We start from the raw sequence: 6,096 nt of genomic DNA, 5'->3' as shown, positions 1-6,096 counted from the left end.
GCTCAGGCGTGGCTGCTGCAGGAACACGGGCACCGACGAAGCCTCGCCAGTGACACGGAACGTGATGCTCTGTGCCGAACCGGTGCCATCGCGCAGCGGGGTCTGTGCCTGTACTCCACAGACGAGCAACGGTCATCAGAAACACCTACTGCCAGCGGACTGCAGTTTTCTTTGCAAAGTTCTCCTCTGCTACCAGAACCTGGGGTATCTGGAAACTGAAGAAAGCTGATAGCCAGTCCTGCGATGCTGGAAGGCACTAAAAATTCCACGTACCACCTTTCAGAAGAGTTACTGAACCGATGCAGCCATCTTCAATTACTACAAACTAAATACTTTCACCGCTTCCTTTCCCATCCTCCCATTTCCTTAAAACCAGCATCTTGGGTTAATTTCTACTTCTATCAATTATCAGTAGCAGAATTCCAACAACTGAGTCCTAGGCAGAGCTGGCAAAACAATTTCCCACACCACACAGGCTACTATCCTTTGTTTCCTTCCCAATAAAAGGCTTGTCAACAGTGTTGATAAGGAAGACAAATTACAGAGGCAATGATCCACAAAGGCCTCTCCTTCGCAAGGATCGCAGTCATTTCTTTAAGAGAGAGTTATAAAACAATAAAAGTTACAAGGACATTAGAACAATATCACGTAAGTCACAAATACCTATTTCAGATCTTATCTGATGCTCTGCTGACTGATGCTATAGCAGGCAAATGGAATTGGCACTCAAGCCCTGGCCTCTGGAAAGGTGGCTCCATCCGAGGGACGCCTTCTCTTCCCCCAGTCAAGCATAACCCCGGGCTCGGAGAACAAGCTCTTCCTCCCGCGACTCCTAGCTAGCGTATTGCACTCGACTGAGCCAATACGCATCCCGCAGGTGAAACAAAGCTTAGCTCTCGGGGGCGGGAGGGTTACGGGAAGTTTTAAATGAGAATTTTAGAAAAAAACTGGTCTTGATCAGGAGGAATTGCTCGGAAAACGTGAGATTTCTATCTGCAGTCATTAGCTAAGTTCAACCAGTCTCAGGAATGCTGGATAACAGGCGGATCACAACACAGAGGATTTGTGAGATATTTGCTAAGGAGCAAGGACTACGCATATCCTTCTTAATTCTCTCTGAAGCAGAGCAGTACCTGAAGGCTTCAGCGGGAGCTCTGCAGGGCCCCTCTGCTGTTTGTGTAAAACAGCAGCACCATCCAGCGGAGGAACGCTACTGGCTTCTCCCCTCCCACCCTCTCTCGTTTACCTACCTTCATCTACAGCAAATGCAGTCTATAAACTTTCCTCCAATTCCGAGTGCTTTAGGGCTTCATTCACCTTAGCCTTGGGTTAGAAAAGGTGAGACTTTTCAGGAGGGCAGCAAAAAATAGCTCCAAAAAGAATCATACTTCCTACTGCCAGGCAGCTCTGTCAGCAGCAGCGTCTCTCCCTGAGCGTTACCTTCCCCTGCACCAGGACTGCGATCTCTTAGCCACAGTAGAGGCGGAAAAGCTGAACCCCATGGATGCAAGTTCTCCTCGTACCTCGCCCTGGGATTTTACCACTGCAAACCACCTCACAGCCAGACGTGCTGCAGCGAGTCCACACGCGACCACGGGGAGAAGGCAGGCGGCCGCCCCTGCCATGCCCGGCCCGGTCCACGCTGCCAATTTTGCAGATGTGTTGAAGTCACGTAGGATTTCCCAGGACGATGTCGGCTGGCTGTTCCACCTCCTTCTACAGCGGCATCCCTAACAATTTGGCTTAATGTGTGAGAACAGTCACAATCCCCACAGTAGGTTTGTTGCTACCCTCTCATGGAAAACAAAATCAATTATCCCCTTTCTTTGAGACAAACGAAGATGACACAACCATGTAATACCTCCTCTCCGTCAGTTTATTGTTCCCATTACAAATTAGCAGTTAACAAATGCGAGCAGTAGACAGCATTCACACCGTGACTCACTACCCGTGCGTATCTCAAGGACGGCATGCCTGACCCACTTTGGGAATTAAGAAAGCATTTCAGACAAGAGATTTTTCCCCTTCAGAAAAAGGAGCGTCCCACAGCTATTCCAGAGCTGTTGGCTGCTGGGATCCAGCAATCGGATGCATCTGATGCGCAATAGGTAGATTCGAAGTTAAAAAAAAAAAGAAAAATCACAAGGATTTCCATGTTTTGCTTTGTTCCCATCCTAGCAGAGAGCCAGATTCAAATCCATGGGACTAGCACTCCATCCCCATCTCCTGAGCTCATCTTCAGGAATTCTTACCACCTAGTGCTGCTTCCGTAGCTCGGTCTGAACAGGTACTCACAGATCGGAACCTCTGCTGCTTCACTTGACATTTAGAGAAGGCCCACGAGAAAGCTCACACTCCTGGAACATGTCAAAATCCCGATAAACACTCACCTTTGTGAGGAAAGCTTTCATCGTATCATGGAGTAAGGAGAATAAAACAAAATAGCATTCACTTGCCGCACACAGAAGGTAGCGGACACCACTGTACGTTTTCCACCACCTCCCACATTATGTTGGTCAGACAACGTCCAGAGAAACGCAGGTGGAAAAGGCTACAAATACCAAGGGTTTTACAGAGATTTGTCTTTTTGGCCCATTTTTATAAAGTCCTTATATCAAAATGTGATTCACCAACCAAAGTGTGGGTGGTAATAAAGGTGGAGCTGCCTTCTTAAAACAGGAGATGCTTACGCCACACATTCGCTGCTTGCTTACTGCATACATTCCTTATAGTCACCAGTGACTGCAAATTTCAGAATTGGTTATTTCACTCTTCAGAGGAAGTCTCTTCTCTAAAACGGACTGTTATCTACAATGTGATTTTTGAACTTTGTTCCCACCATTCTTATGGGAATAAACCCACTCTATTATAAATTCAGAGACTGTGGATTTAATTCCCTGTTAAATGCGTGTAGCCTGGATACGGTGATTAAGAGACATGAGGGACCTGGGGGGAGGGAACAAACAGGAGCGTGGGTTTTTTAGTGTTATGATAACACCAAGGTTGGTCTGGAAACTCCTACTTGTTCTCCTCCGGTGGATATTAATGAGGACTTTCACCTTTGATTCATTCTGAGAAATGCCCCAGAGCAATTTATTCAAAATATGCGACAGGGTTTGCATAATCCCGTAACTCCCCTTAACAGCACAGAAGGCAACATAAGATGGAAAATAACCTTGCAGGTGCAATAAGCAGAGGGTTTATGGTGGGTGTGGGGCCACACTCTTTCCCATCTATAACGATTCCCGTTTCCTCCAAAGGAAAGGACAGTGGAAACCCCCCTCTTCACGATCAGATACACTTGACGAGTTCACCGGCACAATTCTCTTTGCCTACGCTGCTAACGCACAGGGCCCAGCCCAATTTACATAACTTACACCAGCTCCAGAGCACACCACAGAGCATAAGGTTCACCAGTTCCAGAGGCAACCTATGCAAAAAAGCTCATTTAAAAGATCTGCAGAGAAAGTCTCCAAACCTGAAATCCCTATCAAAGCTACTTACAGAGCCAGAGGAGGGGAATTCTGCTTTCTCCTTCCCCTGCCTTCACCTCCCCCACCTACTAAAGCTCCTTAACTAAATCATTCCAGTCTTTTTTTAAACCTGGATCTCTGTTTGGTGCTAAAGACTGCCCGGGCTTGAATGAGAAACGAAGCACATCCAAGAACGCTGGGGATGTGGAACGGAACGCTCTCATTCTCTGATCTACCCAGGATTAGATCAAGACAATACAATTTATTCCTCATCTGCAGGAACAGGAGTCGTAACACCAGATTACTCTAAAGCACGCTGAGTGAGATGCCGGGAACACACGTAGATAAGAGCATCAGAAAAAACGAGGCTACAAAACACCTCGGCCCAGTTCCAGGAGGAACCATTCCTGCCGAGCGCGCCAGCGGCACAGGCTCCGCGGTGCTCCGGGCACTTTCAGACGGACAGAAGCTTCATTTCCCAGCCGCCAGCACAGAGAGACCCCCAGACCGTCACCGAGCATGAATTTACTAAAGGACGGCTTCAACCGCGGTCACCCCGACTCATCTCGCTCCACTCCCACTCCAAACCCACGGACACGAGCGTCCCGGCGACCTCGGTGGACGCCGGGTCGGGCCCAGCGCCCGGTGAGAACCCGCCCGGGGCAGGCGGGGTAACCTGGACGCCTCGCGAGGCCGGAGCCCGCTGCGCCCCCGGCACCGCGGCGGCCCTCGCGGCGCGGCCGGGAGCGCTGCCGCACACCCTCCGGCCAGGCATTCACGGGGACGCCGCCGCGGGAGGCGCCGGGGCCGGGGCCGGGCCCCGCCGCCAACACCCGCCCGCCCGCCGCCATCTTTCTGCATCGCGCTACGGCAGGCGGCGGGGCTACGTCACCGGTAGCGCGTCACGCCCCGGCGGTGCGCATGCGCACTGCGTCGCAGCGGCTCCGCGGCGGGCGGCGGGGGCCGGCGGGGGCCAGGCCGGCGCCGCCGGGCGGTGCCTACGGGTGCCGGGCGGGGACACGGGTGCGCAATGGCGAGCGGCCTCGGGCGGTGGGCCCGTTGCCACGGCAGCGGGGCCTCCGCCGGGCCCTCGCCCCACGGGGCCCCGCCGCGCCGGTCCGCGGCCCCCTCGGCCCCCGGCCGCCTTCCCGCGACAGCGCTGGGTGGGACCGGCTCCCCGCCGGGACTGGGGCTGGCAGGAGACCGGGCCTCCACGTTACGAAGGGCCGTGAGAGGGCCCTCGGCCTGAGCGCTGGTTCGGGATCCTCCCGGCCGCGTTGGCAGCCCCAGAGCTCGCCAAAGGCGCGAAGGTTTCCCCCACGGCCCCGCTCCCTGCGGTGCCTTCTCACGGCCACCTTGTCCCCTGCGGCCCGTGTGAGGCCGAGGAAGAGCAGCCAGGGTCATGTCAAGGACGGTACCCAGAAGGGGGGAGCCTGCCGTAGCAACTGGTGACGTTTCCTGTATAAACATCGATGAGCCCCGAGAGGAACGTTAATCGGAAGCTGGCCGGCCAAGTCGGGACGCGGCCCACGGCTGCAGGTCCCGGCGGCAGCCCGCGGCCGCCCGCAGCGCACGCGCAGACCCGTCCGGTGTGTGCGGCCTCGCACCGCGTGCCGAGGAAGCGTGCCTCTTAAAATCCATGGGCTTTACATCTAGACATCCCTTTGCTTCCTGTCTTGGGCACAGGCTTCTTTATTTAGCTTAATTTCTTTCTTAAATTTGGGCCTAGTAAACGGCAGATCTTTTACCACTGTCCTGTCATCAACAGCATCGCAACGTTCCGGTGATGCCCCTTGGAGAAGGTGTGGGCAGGACAGGTTTAATGCCAGCTGCTCTCCCTTGTTCAGCGCCACGATTGCTGGCGTAATGTGAGGCGGAGGAGTCTGAGGCATTTTTTTTTTCTTTTTTTTTTTTTGTTTTGTTTCAGAAATGTTCCTGTTGAGAGAAGGCCCAAATGTAAACGAAGAAATATAAAAATACTTTGGAAATAAACTGTAAAGTCTACAAGAAAAAGACTAAAAATCAACCAAACCTTGACTCTCCTTTGCTTGCTTTCAAGAGGAGCTTTGGAAAGGATGCTGCTTTCAGTTTTGAACTAGGGAGACGTCCCACATACAAATGTTCTACATTTCTCCCTTTGCACAGCTTGACAAAGGAAATTGTGGCCTAGGGACACAGCAAGCTAGCATGATGTTTCGCATCATGCGACTCCCTTTTCCCACTTAATTCCTTCATGTTGAATAAGAAGAGGTAATTTACAGACATTAAATTTAGATTAAGTCATGACTTGGTAGTAAAACCAGCTTGATTCCATAATAAATATGCCTACACTTAAGTGAAAACAATTAGAAGATAAAATGATTCTTAAAAGTCAAATAGTACAGTGTTATAGAATACGCTGTAGTGGGAAACAGTGACCAGATAATGGGATATTTGGTTTCTCAGGCTCAAAAGAATTACACAAAATAAAGCAAACCTAATCTTTTAAGAGATCATTCCCTAAAACTGGGTCAGAAAATGTTGCCTCCCTTTGTCAGCAGTTATTAAAACCGAGAAAATCCTTCCTGATAATAAAGTATTTAACAGGATTTCATGGGTGAGAGAAGTACGCCAGAAGACATAC

Source organism: Nipponia nippon, unplaced genomic scaffold, assembly GCF_047370975.1.
Source record: "Nipponia nippon isolate SJK-2023a ecotype South Korea unplaced genomic scaffold, ASM4737097v1 scaffold_14, whole genome shotgun sequence".
Lineage (NCBI taxonomy): Eukaryota > Metazoa > Chordata > Aves > Pelecaniformes > Threskiornithidae > Nipponia > Nipponia nippon.
Note: the sequence above shows the minus strand (reverse complement) of the source record.